We start from the raw sequence: 16,716 nt of genomic DNA, 5'->3' as shown, positions 1-16,716 counted from the left end.
CTAGTAGTATCTAGTGTAAATGATATTGTAGGGCGCCATCTGTTATACGTAATGAACACGTCCTCAGAAAAAAATTGATTTTGTTAAAAATAAATGTTAGTATTTTTTAAAGCATTTGAATAAATACATGTGATTTATAATATTATACAACTCCTGCTTTAATATACATAAACAACTGTTTCTAAAGCGGATAAAAAACTATTTCAGTTTCTTGTTGTTTCCGGTTAAGGAAGAGTGAAGTGTATTGCATGTAGAAACAGGCCGCTAATCAAAGACCGTTTTAAACTATGTTACTTATGCTTAAGACTCGTAACGTTTGGCTGTCTGTGGCTATGGACGTAGAACTCTATAACTACCTGTATCTATGGGCGTAGAACCTGCAATTATACATGGCTATGAACGTAGAACTCTATAACTACCTGTATCTATGGGCGTAGAACCTGCAATTGTACATGGCTATGAACGTAGAACTCTATAACTACCTGTATCTATTGGCGTAGAACCTACAATTATACGTGGCTATGGACGTAGAACTCTATAACTATGCGTGGTGAAATGAAAATCAAATTACATTTTCACTATTTAATAACTGTCATTATTACAGATCTTCTTAAGATAGTTTTTTTTTTAAATTCATAGTCAAATAAAAAGTATTAGATAAGTTAAAAGAAAAACGTGCTTTTCACTTTCGAGTTTTTACTTTTTCATATGATTTTGTGTACAATTTAATAACAGTCTTCAGATATAAATAGACGAAACAAAATTCACACACATAACTAAGAACGGGATATAACTTACTCAAAAACTTGTAAAGGATTAAAACTTCTAGAAAAAATATAAATTTATGTTATAATAAATATTTATTACAGCCATGTGTGTGTCTGTCACCCTCCGTATCTTCTGAATAGTTAAACTTGGAATAAAAATTATAAATCAGTATGTTTCTTTTCAGGAATACATTAAAGTAAAATTATTCCTTTTTCGCAATTATTATGATTTCTTATCGATTCATCGGTTTTCGTACGTGTTAGATAATTAATTTGAGAGAAAAAAAAACAAATAATTAGAAACAAAAATCGGGGTCCCTAGCCGAGACAGCGATTATTCTACGGATTTACAACTCTAAAATCAGGTGTTCAATTCCCCTCGATGGACATAGTTGATAGCCCAATGTGGTTTTGTTATAAGAAAAACCACACAAAATGTAGATTTTCTTCATCGACTGGTTAAAAGAAATATTTCGAAGATAGAACACGAAGGAAAAAAAAACATAAAAAGGAAGAACTTTTATTTTTTGTTTTTGTTAAATACTGATAATTTCAGAAGAAATATTTTCTTGCTCTTATAAAACTGATAAGGAATTGTGGCATTCAGCGAAAAATACCTGCGGGGCTGCAAAACGAAACTGAGCGCTCTATTGTGCTGATGGATTCACCCATTATATTGAAATCGAAACAATTATGCCAACAATGCATTGAAGTCAACATCCTGTGTTTAAAACCAAATGCAATGTAATTTTCGTTATTGAAATAACGCATGGAACGATAAAATACGTTATTACTAGCCCACTAGAAAATCATATTACATTTACTCTGCGATCCAGTTCAATTGTTTTAACGGGCACTTACTAGTGTTCATACAACACACACTTTGTGAGTCTAAATGAATATCTAAAATGCTTCATATGTAGCAATAAATGACTTTTTATTCGTTCTGTGAATACATGTCTTATATCTACTTGCAAAATCACAAATTTATGAATGATTTATAAAACATAAATTTATTAGACAGGTTATGTCTTTTTTGCTTTCAAAGCGGCAGGTTTACGTCACATTTTAGTTTCTCTGACAAGTCACGTTGAGGGTTACGAATTTCTCGAAACTTAGAAAGCTAAAATCCCTATCTCGATTCCTCGCGATGGATGGGGCTTAGATAGCTTATTGTGTAGGTTTGCCCTAAAATAACAACAACAGTATCGTCTGACGAAGACGAAAAACTAAGGTTGAAGGTTTATTAAGGAGAATGTAGTAGTACTGTAAACAACAAATTATAACAAATAATATCAAAATACCTAAGGTATTCACGTTTAATACCAGTTATTCGTAAAGAACAACTGCTTTTTATTTCGTGAGTTGTGGAAGTTGAGAATATTTCCTTTAGTAAAATCTTCTTCCAATCAACAATATACACGAAAGTAACAAAAATCAACTTAATCAACAGTCACTAGAAGCGGTTGTATTTACTTACGTCTAAGCCAGTGTATCGTTTCATAGCAATAACTATATTATACTGTTTTAACCAAAACAGTCGAGTTTATCTTGTTTTTTTCTCATTCCACTTGTTTATTTTAATATTAAGAACTTTTTCAATTCCTTTGGAACAAAACTGAGAAAAAAACTTTTTTGGCTATTTTTATATCTATTTTATATCTATTTTACGTCTGATTTTGAACTACAAATTTTTTTCAGAAACTGTTTCTACTCCAGAAATCTTTATTCAATCTAACCAACTAAATGACACATATGATAATGTACATACTAACAAACAATAAACAGAGTCACATTAGGTGTACTGTTGCTAGATGTACATATACATATGTGGAGACAGCACTATTAAACCAAAATGTTTCTAAGTAAACTACAGTTCGGTATATAATGTATACTAAAATTATATTATTTAGCGACGAAAATACACTCTTGAGATAGTAAATGTGTGTTGCATTACATGTAGAAAAGAATATTTTGAAATGAACAAAGCGCAAAAATAAAAAAAATATGTTTGGTATCACGAGGTTCAGGTTTTCGTTTGGATTTATCAAAGATTAATTGTGACACTTACTCACACACACTCGTTCCACCTCAGGAAGTAAATGAATAAGTTGTACGTGACACTTTTCCTGTATGAGACAAAAGTTTTGATGAGAATTACCCAGAAGTATTATTAAAATGTAGACCTGGCGAAACACATTGATCGTTTGCCCTCGGTTTCTACTTGTTAATATATATATATATATATATAAGATCTGCTTACACATTGCCACTGAAACAAAGCCGTCTGACAAATGTAACTTTCCCGTCACTGTAAATACGACTGTTTTGTAACAATTGTATTAAGCTTAAAAAATAGGCTTAAAAATCTGACTAATATTCTAAAATAACTTTTGAAAAACACACACAAGTATTCGGAACTAGTCGCAGTAGTATCCGGAAATAGACTGATAGATCCACTAATATTCGGTAATAGGCTTAAATATGATGCTAGTATCCAAAAGCATGTTTAAATGTCAAGTGGCATCCGGAAATAGACTGATGGGTCCTCTAATATTCTGAAATAGGCTTAAGTATGACACCCATACTCAAAACTACAGATAAATCTCAACAAACTCAATATTCTTAGGAATTCCTGTAGCATTTTGGAATTATTGGCACAGATGAAGCACCATAGTGGTATTGAAACTGTACTGGTTCTGCCAAGTTTTCAGATCCATTTCAGCATAAGGCTTTACTGAAAGTGTTCAGATCCATTTCAGCATAAGGCTTTACTGAAAGTGTTCTGCCAAGTTTTCAGATCCATTTCAGCATAAGGCTTTACTGAAAGTGTTGAAATTCGAGAATCGAAATAGTTTTTAGGAAAAATAACGTCTTTAAACTGTAGGTTCAATTACTTGTCAGCCAGGTATGTAGGGCGTTCGACTTGTATATCTGAGGGTCGCGTGTTTACATCCACGTCACACCAAACAAGTTTGTCCTTTCAGCCGTGAGGGCGTTAATACATACAGTCAATCCCTTTATTCATAGCTTCAGAGTTGGCAGTGGGTGGTAGTGAGTAGCTACCTTTTCTCGAGGGAAATTAGGGATGACTAGCGCAGATAACCCTCGTGTAGTTTTGCTCGAAATTCCAAAACAAACAATCAATTATCTATCTATATTTCAAGTTGAGTAAGTATGATATATTTTCATTTGTCTACGATGAACAGAAATGTGTGTCCTGCGTTATACTTATGTTTTCTTCTCTAAAATAATATTTTATTCATTTTGAAACCCGAATGGTAAAGACCCTAATTGCTCTATGAGAGCTATTTACATGTGTGAAACTCGCATAACACAGATGACACTCTTTAACACGGGCTCCTAGTGGCACAGCGATATATCTGCAGACTCACAGTGCTAGGAAACGGGTATCGATACCCGTGGTGGGCAGAGCACAGATAGCCCATCGTGTACTCTGTGCTTAATTTCATCAACAACTTTTGATGTGGTAAAAATAATATTGACCACATAATTATAACTAATAAAACTACATATTTTCTATAAAACAAAGAACTAAGGCATTTTTTTTCTAAAAGAATGATAAAACAAGCTTAGTATCCGGGTATATTTACACCTCTTCCTTCATTAGGAACTTTGAACTACTGTTAATCTCGTACGCAGAGCGTTCATAAATCGTTTCCAAGTATTTTCTGATTCTCTACACTTCGACCAAAGTTTCTCGTGCCAATCCGTTGACTACAAGTGCAATATATATGCTGGCCTATTAATTGCACCTGTTTAATTAAAGGTATATTCTCAATTACAGCGAAACAAATGATCCAGCCACATTAGACTCGAAGGAGAAATCTAATCTTGAAGATACAGAAAGTTGAAAGCTGTTTCGTATATCTCCTATGCTTAATAATATTTCTGTGCTGGTCAGGATATAATTACCAAAAATGCCCTTAAACAATCCAGCTATTACTTTAAGTACTGTTATACAAGCTGATGCAAATGAATCAGATAGGCAGATGAATGGATAGAATGATGAATTGATTGATGGATGAATTCCATAAATATATATATGCATCAATGGAAAGTTAAACAAATTGATAGAACAGATAACACCGCCAGATAACGTTAACCTGAAATTTCTTACTTTTACAGCTTTCTCCATTTTATCAAACAACTTAGAAAATTGTTTTACAATATCGTAAAGAAAGAAATGTTTTCACCTTTTAAAAAATTATAAATTCTTCCGGGATTAAAGCGAGAAAACAAAGAACTCAGTCTTTGTATGGTTACAAAATAACTAATATCAACATTAACATTTTAAAGAATAAATAAAGTTTTGCGAAACTATTTTGTGTTTATGCTATATTTATATAAGTTTCTTTGTTTTGAATTTCGCGCAAAGCTACACGAGGGCTATCTGCGCTAGCCGCATGTAATTTAGCAGTGTAAGACTGAGGGAAGGCGGCTTCTCATCACCACCCGCAGCCAACTCTTGGGCTACTCTTTTACCAACGAAGAGTGGGATTGACCGTCACATTATAACGCCCCCACGGCTCAAAGTGCGAGTATGTTTGGTGTTACGGGGACTCGAACCCACGACCCTCGAGTCGAGTGCCTTAACCACCTGACCATGCCGAGCTTTATTTATATAAGTAATTTACACAGTTTACTTATTACTTACAGACAAATTTAGAATGGCCATTTAAGTGCGAGAAATAAAAGTTTAATAGATTTTTTTCATTTAAAATCAATTTTTTTTCATTTAAAATCAGATGAAGTTTTTGCCCTTATGGATGAATATAGCCTCGAACTCCCGCATCGCCTGGGGATATCCCCCTTTAAACTCGTTAAGGTGCCATCCTTTGGTAAATGTGAATTTCTAATCTGGATGGATAATACGTTTTATAAATTTAAATTAACTTCTATCTTTAGATTTAATATAGTTTAACTGCTACTATTCACAGCTATTTTTAAATTTATTTGTGACAGCAGCTAAAGTTACTGTATGCATAACCGTAGACAAAGTCAACAAAATGTTCTTTATAAAAATTGTATAGAATGTACATAAAATCCATATAAAAGTACAAAACGCTTTAATAAGACGTAGAAATAAGGGGAAGTTTCGTAATTTTGACATAGTTACAGAAAGTACTATTTGCCCATAGCTGACTGTAATGTTGGGCTGATATATTAGAAGCAATGCAAATAGTCAACACCACCCACCGCCAGCTAACCGAATAACGGGATTTAACTGTCATTCTTTAGCGCAGTTACGATCCCAAACTGCGGAGTGCGTTTAGTGGCAACGAACCACAAACAGTTGATTTCGGTTTCACGCTAAATAATAGGTAATGCCCAATCAAAAGCAGACAGTAGTTGTGTTATGTTTCGTAAAGTAATTATTGTAATAGTATATATTAGTATGCAGTTTCATTTGGTCAATAATCAACCTTTGAAACCTGATCTTCTTTTATTTTATAGGAAGGACATATCAGTTAGGAAGATCTCTTTCCATAACATACACTTGCTTGAATATCGATGCTGTGAGTGAACAGTATTCTAGACGAATAAGCACAAAAATCCAGCTTTCATTTATCACATCCGATTAGCCTATTCTAGAACTGCCTACAAACTTGTTTTTCATGACGTCATCACTTTCGACCATAACCAGGAATCGATCCCCTTATAGTGGGCAGTGTAACGAGCCTGTTGCTTTTCTATACTATTCAGCAGTCTAAGAAAGGGATGTTATATTAATCGTTTCTACGCCAAAAAATTTATGTTCAAACTATGCCCTATTAAAAAAACAAAACAGTTTTAAATCAACTTAACGATGTCTGGACATACAACTAGCTTGCGTAAAATAACGTTATGACTTTTTAATCACTATTTTATTAATTTCTATATTACATGATGGTCCCTCATCAGAGACTCTTCAAGGGATCTAGATTTTGCCTCCTGATTTCACAGATCAGTCGTTTCCCCGCGCTATTGATGGAGTCTGTCTAATTAGAAGGAAAGCTTTGTTGTGAGTCCAAGTGTCCTTTGTGAAGAGAGTTTGTAACTGACGAGACTGTTGAACGAGGAATTCATACAAACTACGTAATAGGAAGACTAGACGGTCTGTAGTGCCTTGTTAAACCTAAAATCACCACAGCAAAAACTAAATTATTTTGATGAAATCTGAGAATTTTAGACTTAATAGTAAAATATAAGTGCGAAAATGTTTTTATTTAAAATTCCCTAACGATTTTACATTTAACTTTGTAAATAAACAACAACACTTGGAAGAAATGTTCACTTTTTTAGTGTCTGCTGAGGTTAGAACAACAAAATTAAATACAGTCAGTCTATCTATCTATCACAAAAGGATATATAAATATAACCTCTTTTGAAGAATAAAAACATTTTAAAAAAACTATAATTTTATATGACGTACCAGCAACTTATCTCAGGGGACAACTGAGGTATTTATAAAATGAAAATGCTTTTCAGATTTAAGAACATGGTATATAATTCAGAAGGATTTGAGTTTCCTTTTTATCATTTTGCTAAAACTCCCACTGAAGTAAAACATCTAAATAACTGCATGATGTACTTCGTTTAGGTCCGCTCCGCTAGCAAGCCTGCAGATTTATAAAGCTAAAATCACGGGTTCGATTCATCTCGGTGGGCTCAGCAGATAGTTCCATGTGGCTTTGTTATAAGAAACACACGGAAATATACCCTTAGTTCAGTCAAGGAGGGGATTTAAGGTTTAAGTGGCATGGAAACATACATTTGCTGAGAAAGTGACAAATCATGCAACTCGACGGCAGCGCGTTTATATTAACATAAATCTGAAACTATCAAATCGACTGTGAGTCAATCTTGGGTCATCGGTGTACTATTCCGGTAAAATCAACTAATATTTTCACTCATAAGAGAATACTTAACTAGTATTACCCTGATCACAAGAAACAATATAGTTAGAAAAAAAGAATTACTAGCTTGTGAAGGGTATTTTCTTCCAAAACGTGTACATAAACTTTTTGCCTATGAGCATTTTGAGACTGCACAACAGTATTAAATAAACGAAATGCCCGAACTTCAGAGAATCTTTCTAAGATATTTATTCACTCAATTTTTCAGGTTTTACGCCTTCAACTGGAACGTAGATTTTCTCTAATAAGCTCTATCACTCACATTAAAGCCATTGTATTTTCAAGAAATCAAGCACAAGACTACATCCCACAGTTCATTAATACTATTATTACAAAGCTTATTGAATATACATAAGCAATATTATATAAGAAAAGATGCCCTGCATGACTAAGCGGTTAGGATGTCTGGTTCGCTGTCTAAGTGTCGCGGGTTCGAATTCCCGTCTTCAAACATGCTCTCCTTTTCAGCCGTGGGAGAGTGATAATGTTACGGTTAATTCCATTATTCGTTTGTAAACGAGTAGTAAAATATTCGGCATGGGGTGGCTATTACTGTCTGCTTTCTTTTCTTTCCTTGCTAAATTAGGGACGGCTGTCGCAGATAGCTCTCGCGAAGCTTTGTGTGAACTACAAAACAAAGAAAATTTTGTATAGTTACTTCCAATGTGACTCAAAGTTTAGAGTTATTGATTTCATAATATTTTTCTTGTGAAGAGATGTTTATATTTATTTATTTTTAATAACAGTGGACTGTCTAGAGAAGGAAGTACTTTTGAGGTTTGGGGTAAATCTTACTAGAGTAGTTGTGTTAAACCCTATGGCTCTTCACTGAATTTTTTTTTTCAACTTCAAATTGTTTAAAATATGTTTTACGTTCAGACTACATGGTGAAGGAATCTGCTTTAGCAGTATGAATTTTGGAAACAGTTTTCCACATTTATCGTGAAAGTAATCACAAGGCAATTCTACTAAGAAATTCCAGTATAAAAATCTGGAATAATTTTCTAACTGTAATCAGACTTAGAAGTCACTTATTACATTCTGATCAAAATCATAACTGAAATCAGGATTAGTAGTCAAATGTTGTTTTGTTATCAAACTCTGAGTTACTCAGGTTTAGAAGCCAAACATTGTTCAATGATTAATCTCTGTTCAATTTTTCCAACTTGCAGTCAGGCTAATAATAATATACTGGTTTGTTATTAAGTTCTGAACACTTTTCCCAACTACTCAGGCTTAGAAGCCAAATATTGTATTTTGATTAATATCTGAACACCTTTCCCCACTCTAAGTAACCGTATATTGGTTTATTATTAAGCTCTGAACATTTTTTCCAGCTACTCAAGTTTAGAAGTCAAATACTGTTTTGTGATAACATTCTGGACACCTTTCCGAGATGTACTCAAGCTTAGAAGTCAGATATTGTTATCTGATTAAAAATCTAAACACTTTTCCAAATCGTAATCAGACTTAGTATTCAGATACACTTTTCTGATCAACATCTGAATACCTCTTCCAACTGTCGTCAGACTAAGTAGCCGGTTTAAAACTTTTCTATTGACCACGGTATTAGCCTAAATAATTAATAACTCTCACAAAAAACAGACGTATTTATTAACAGAATGACCTTTGAGAAAACGTCTTATTGAGAAATATTTAAGATAACCAGGTTTAAGTCTACATCGGGTAGAACTAAAACCCACAATTTGATTCTATCTCGGTTATTTGGTTAATTCTTCAACCGTTAGAAATCAGCAGACTAGAAAACTGGTTTTCAGGAGTTAATTAAGTAACCAGTTGCCAGGTGTTTATTGTTAACGGATAACATTCTATCAGTTCAATATACATTAAATAATCGAGTGTTATTTGGTTATATTTGAAACTTACGTCACTGCTAAAGTCATCATGTCCTCTTCAAAAGCTTCATTTTGTTAAGTAAAAAAATCTACTGAATCGTTTTCTTTAATTTATTATTTAAATTGGCCAAAGTAGAGCTCGGTTGAACGTTCGCTAAGGGCGGAAAATATTGGATTCATTCTCGAAAGTAGAAATCACCTTCTGTTTCAATATATTGTGTTCTTGTAGCTCATTAAAAATCTATTTGTTAATTAACCCAAGGAAGGACTGGATAATTAGAGAAACCGCTAACTTACATATATAATCTCAAGATCAATATCATATAACTGATCAATTGATTTTAGTTAATCTTGTTCTAATCTTATTAGTGTTAAAATTAGAGGTACTTGCAGTTTGACAAAGTTTTTTGTTCGTCACCGTATTCATTTATGACCTCATGAAATTAGTTTCGATGATTGGTTACATTCGAACTGGTGACATTAAGCCGTACGATAAGTACCAAAGGACAAGAGCTTGTTACCAAAGGAATATATATTTATTATTGATTTAGGCTTTAGGTGAAATAATGCTAAGGTTAAAATAACGCAAAAAAATTCAAAATGCAGTTAAAAGCTATTTTACTTTTTTCTTTACTTGAAGCATATTATAGGATATTAAAATATCATCCTTGTAAAAACATTCCTTTCTTCAATCATTTTTATTCCGTCTCATTTGAAACAAACAACTTAAATATGTCATAATATAAGAATATTTTGTGAAAATCAATAGACAAAGTGTTTTATGTAGAATAGTTTATGAGTGTAATAGTACTTATCGATATTACTGTTTTCCACTTAACCGTCTGATCAGTGTTCATGCAAGCAGAAGAGAGAATTTCGATAGGTTGTACAAGTAACGATCGTCAGCTTAAGTAAATAAAAGCATATAAAAAAGAACTACTAACAACATTTCTATTAGCTCAAGTCCTAGCTTTTTGATAGAAATTAAGAGTGTTGTTGAGTCAGAGAAAACGAGGTTAGGGTGGACACAGGGTCCCGCCTGGTTCTTGTTCTATCGTAATGACATATTCGACCTAATGTTTTCTTCCTTTACTCTCGTTCACATGGATAGTAGATATAGATCTTCTGTTTACTAAACATTTCTCGCGTGTAATTGTTTCTAAGTCTTATTAGAAACTGGTTATGTAATTAACTTAAATTTTGACATATTTTGTAAGATTTTGGCGACTAATAAATAATCTTTATTTTAATAAATCGAAATAGCTTGAGAAATACTATACTTTGGACTATTATAAGTATAATTCCGTTCTGTATAGATGGATCTCCGAATATCTTATACAATTCATCATTATGATGTCACCACCAGAGGGCCGCTTAGATTCAACATCAGAGAGGAGGGGCGGACGTTGAAGTATTATATTGCAGTCTTGATTAATAAACATAAAGGATACGTATATATATACATATCGTTCAAAAAATATCTTAATTATTACAAGGACGTGTGTGATACTGCACTGAGTAGGAGGTTATATACAGTGATGACTTATTAGCTGCACGAAGTTGATTAGGAGAATATATTCCGAGATGTAATTTTCTGGTTATGTTTTGGGACTCAATTATTTAAAAAGTGGTCTAATTTCATTCTTTATTTCCATAAAAATTCGTTCTACCAGCTACAGATTAATATGATTCTCTCGTAAGAAAACGAATAATAAACACACTTGAAACAGCAGGAATAAGCTTAACTAAGTCGAAAGATATGAAAAAGTGTACAGATGTCTTTGTGAAACTACTACTGCTGTATAAAGCAACAATCCATCCATTCTACGACAAATACGATCAGTATTTTATTTACATGCATGACTAGATAGATATCTCTGTTGCATTTTAAAAACACCAAGATCAAAAGAAACCAGTACCCTGTTAACCTATATTAAAAGGATCTCCGATTCCAAAATAAAAACAAATACAGACGGGTTTGCATTTTTCTATTACAACTAAAACAAGAAAAAAAAAAAAAATTAGAGATACAAGGTAAAAGTAACTGATGGAAGGAATTTAAGAATAAATACGCATTTTGAAGAAAGAAACAGACGATGTAAACTGTGCTCGAGAGAAAACTTACTTTTAAAAAACTCCCTTTCATTATGTGTGTTTTAAACAGTTTTGTTATTTCATATTTTACACTTTAAATGATCTCTTATCGGAATTGAAAACACAATTCTTCCCTGAGTTTTACATTTCAAAAGGTTATGTTAGCATAAATAAAAAACAAACCACGCGAGTTAATGAACCTTTTCTTAATTAATATAACTTTTTTCCTGAAAAATGATTAAAAATTTATCACTCATGACATAGAAATGGTTTTAAAAAATCTTTGTTTCACGATAACCAACTGTTGAGAAGATCCTTCCTAGTAGCATAGAACCTGTTGAAAAATATTTTCTTCTTGGTAGGAACGTACTGAAAATAATGATTCTCAACGGTATAGAACTAATTATACATTGCTGCACCGTGATAAAACACTGTTGAGAAAAAAATAATTCTTGACTGCACAAAACTTGTTACAAATAATTATTGTATCATAAGAAACTTCAAGAGAACCATACCTAACTGTATAAAACTAGTTGCAAATCATATTCTCATGATGAGAACCTGTTAAATAGAAACCAATAATTTTTAACGGTTTGAAACTGGTTAAAAAGCACTTAATTCATTACCAAAAGGTTAAACAAATTCTCTTTGGTATACAGTATGTAAATTAAGACGAGTTTTTATACAAAAATAATTATACCACGTGACAACCACATTTAATATAAATTGGCAATGTAATATGAGTGTATAAGAATTACATTTTTATATTGTTTCTCGATACGTAGCGGTGTGTTAACACATGCAATTTATCACTTTTATTTAGGATATGTAACAGACCTTTCTGACCTAAGATATTTAAGCATTTATATCATAAGACTATGTTCAGATCGAGGATTTAGAACTTTAAGACAGGAATATACTTTATACTTAATGTTATTAGAAAACAAAGAAATATGGATCAATCTGAGGTGTGAGAACTATCTACAAAAGAGCTGTAACAAGTCGTACCCCACCTGTGATAAATAAACCGCAGCGTCTTGAAAGAAGTGAGACGAACAAATAGGTCAGCGGCAAGAACCGTTATCATGTCCGAGGCAAAAGTATGTAACATAATAAAAAAGATATCTATCTGGAAATGAGGCCAACACGTTATTAATTCACTAAGATAAGACTTCCAGTCATATCCGCCGTAAAACCGTCACATTTCTCAAGTAACCGTAGAATGAAACGGGCATTAATACAAAGATATTTTGGTCAAATCGCTAAATGCAGCGCTTTTGGATTTCTGTGTTATAGGACTATCGAAATGGATATTAGAAAACCATCATTCACAAAATTGAATGTGGAAAGTATGCATGGATGAGTGGTTTACTTGAGAAATGATAGCCTTATGACAATACAATTTAAACACGCTGCAGGACTATTATCAAATTGCACGGTTGTGATCATAACCGTACTTGACAGTACGAGTTTGAAAAACGGATGAGGCTCCAAAATATATAAATATAACATAATGGAAGTTCTGTACAGATGGTTAAAAAATATTTATCCGTGATAATAAACTGCTTTAAAAAATTACAATTTGTGCTATAGAAACACTCTGAATTGAGATTACACATGGAGGAAGGACTTTTAAGGAGGGTCTTTGCGAGTTGTTTTTGTTTTGAATTTCGCGCAAAGTTACACAAGGGCTATCTGCGCTAGCTATCGCTAATTTACAGTGACTAGAGGGAAGGCAGCTAGACATCACTAGCCACCAACTCTTGAACCACTCTTTTACCAACAAATAGTGGACTGACCGAAACATTATGACTCCCCTACGGCTGAAAGAGCGAGCATGTTTGGTGCGACGGGGATTCGAACCCGGGATCCTCAGATTACGAGTGAGTCGAGTGCCTTAACCACCTGGCCATGCCGGGCCATTCTTTGCGAGCAGTAAATAAATCACAATTATGTAAAATGCCATTGTAAATTATAATTAGTATTTCTTGTTTAAATACAATCTCCTTTTATGAAATGGTATAGTCTATTGTTAACATTCCTGTTTATGTTATATATTGTATGTATCTCAGTACGAACTTATGAAATAGTTTAATCTCCATTTTCGATAGTGTGCTCACCTCTTAATACAATACATTTTATGAACAGTAAACAGAAAATAATATTAAAAACTTGTATCAGCACAATAAGTAGATTTAATATATTCGATTTCAAAACTTGTTACACTGCATAAAATAAAAGCAATTATTTGAAGTTAAACGTTGTAGCAATTTATAACTTAATCTTATCTTCAAAGAAAACTATTACCTATCCCTAGTAATTGTTGTTTCACGACATTATTATAAATCATATAATAAAATTTACTATAAACCTGCTCAAAATGATAAATAATTCTTAAAGATGTTAAATTTAAGACCACCCATCTACCCCCCTAAAATTGGAAAGAAATGTATAGACAGAGAAACATACAAAGGTACTGTCATGTATATATTTTAGGATAGTTAGCGTCAAGAACAACTCTTTTCTAAGCCTGGTAATGAAGTACCTACACAAAACAGAGAAACATCTGGTGATAAAGTTACTAACAAACACTAAAATAACACAGATAACATTAGCAATCAAGTAATAGTTAAAACATTTTAATGTATTTCACATAATTATTATTACACAAGCATGCTTGGGTAGTAAGGGCGCTCGACTCGTAATCTGCGAAACGCGGGTTCGAATCCTCGTTACACCTAACATGCTCCTTTAGCCGTGAGAGCGTTATAATGTGACGGTCAATCCATTATTCGTTGTTAATAGAGTGGCCCAAGATTTGGCGGTGGGTGGTGATGACTGGCTTCCTTTCCTCTAGTATTACACTGCTAAATTAGCTTTACGCAAAATTAAAAAAACAAAATCAACTTTTATAAGTATTAATGAAGTATTTTAAAACAGTCCAGTTAATCCGTATTTTAAAGTAACAATTGAAATAATTAAACAAGATCCAGATAATTCGTATTATAGAATCATTTGATACACAAGTACAATTTTGAAAACTCTGATCAAGAGGTTCGCTAAAGTTTGTTTTATAGACTATTGGCTTTAGCAGTACTGATTTAAAACTGTGAGTAAGAACGTCCTTTACAAGAAATGTAAATAATGGAAACATGTTTGATTTTTATGTTGTTTGTGACTCTTCGTTTGACTATACTGGGCATGATGGATGTGTTTGTTTGTTTTGGATTTTCGCGTAAATCTACACTTAGGCTATCTGCGTTAGCCGTTCTTAATTTAGCAGAGTAAGTCTAGGGGGAAGGCAGATGATCATCATTACCCACTGCCAACTCTTGGACTACACTTTTACCAACAAATAGTGGGATTGACTGTAACATTATAACACCCCACGGCTTAATAAGTGAGCATATTTGGTGTGACGGGGATTCGAACCCGCGACCCTCAGATTAGTACTCGAGCTACTTATCCAAGCGGCCATGTCGGGCCCGATAGATGTGACTTAATTATGCTTTTTATGTGTTCCTTTTTAGTGACTGACTAAAATACATTTCTCGTTCACAGTAAAAAACGTATAATACAAAACTGAAAATGTGTATAGATTTCTCCATAGACACAGCTAAGCTCTATACCCATCCAAAAGAGACGACGTAATGGTAGAAATTGCAAAAAAGCCCATAAAACCTGCAAAACGTAAAATACAAAAACGAAAGTTTGTGTGTACCCTCGCGCGAACCTAATAAACCTCCAGAATTGTACGTCTCTACCAGATCTGATGAAAGTCCATTTTACAGTTGGAGAAGAAGTGGTAAATAACGCCCCATAAAGCGTAAAATACAATACTGAAATTTTGTATGTAATCCAGCATGGACCAAATGAAGTTTATACCAATTCTGGTGAACGTTCTTATACACCCTAAGAAGTAGTTACATGGACATACAACCGACAGTACAATTATATTTATACAGATTCAATTCGTTTATGGCAGTCATTTCACTGGATGTCTCTTTCATTACATTGTTTATTTAAACAGCTAAAAGTAAGAACACTCAATAAAGTATATCCAGTAATAGATCATGTAAGAGGAATTAAAACAGAAGTAAATGTTCTCTGTCATATAACATTTTAATAACCATTTAGCTATACAGTTCATCACTGTTGAAGCTGTAAACGTCTGAAGAAGAAAACATTTCTAAATATGTTAATATACGATCCAACATAAGTGCAACACTGGCATATGCAACTGAAGTTTATGCTTTGGAAAGTAAGTTTCCTTGTGAAATATGCAACGTATTGAGTCAAATGAAATGAGAACGGACATACTAATATATCTATATTGTAAATTTGTTATTAGTTATCTAAACAATAGTAAATTAGATTGCAAAAATTATCCCAGAATTCGCCTCGGTTTCGAGATCATTAAAACTTAATAATTAACATTCACGTTTCCAGCTTCGTGTGCAACATTTCGTTATATCATTTCAGATTGAGAAGTTGATGCTTGAGAAAGCTAGAAATTAAATTCGTGTTGTTTCCGTGGTCTAGTTGAGAAGAACGAGCGCCACTCCTGAAGAAAATCACACAATCATATCACTTGCTAAAAATTTTAAACTTATTAACGTATTTTACTAATAACTTGGCTCGGGATGGCCAGGTGGTTAAGGCGCTCGACTCGTAGTCTGAGGGTCACGAGTTCACATCCTCGTCGCACCAAACATGCTCGCTCTTTCAGCCGTGGGAGCGTTATATTCTGACGGTCAATCCCACTATTAGTTGGTAAAAGAGTAGCCCAAGAGTTGGTGGTGGGTGGTGATGACTAGCTGCCTTTTATCTAGTCTTATACTGTTAAATTAGGGACGGATAGCGCAGATAGCCCTGGTGTAACTTTGCGCGAAATTCAAAAACAAACTAATAACTTGTCTTAACTTTTGAGATAGTTCTAGTAACTCCGCTAATAAAAATGCTTTATCAGTTGCATTCTGAACTTAACGCCGCAAAACTAGAAATCATAATCTTTGTTGACCTAAGAAGACCGAAGAGTTTTTTGTACTTTATTTTTAATTGAATTTCTAATACCCATAC

Source organism: Tachypleus tridentatus, chromosome 13 (assembly GCF_004210375.1).
Source record: "Tachypleus tridentatus isolate NWPU-2018 chromosome 13, ASM421037v1, whole genome shotgun sequence".
NCBI classification, from domain to species: domain Eukaryota; kingdom Metazoa; phylum Arthropoda; class Merostomata; order Xiphosura; family Limulidae; genus Tachypleus; species Tachypleus tridentatus.
Note: the sequence above shows the minus strand (reverse complement) of the source record.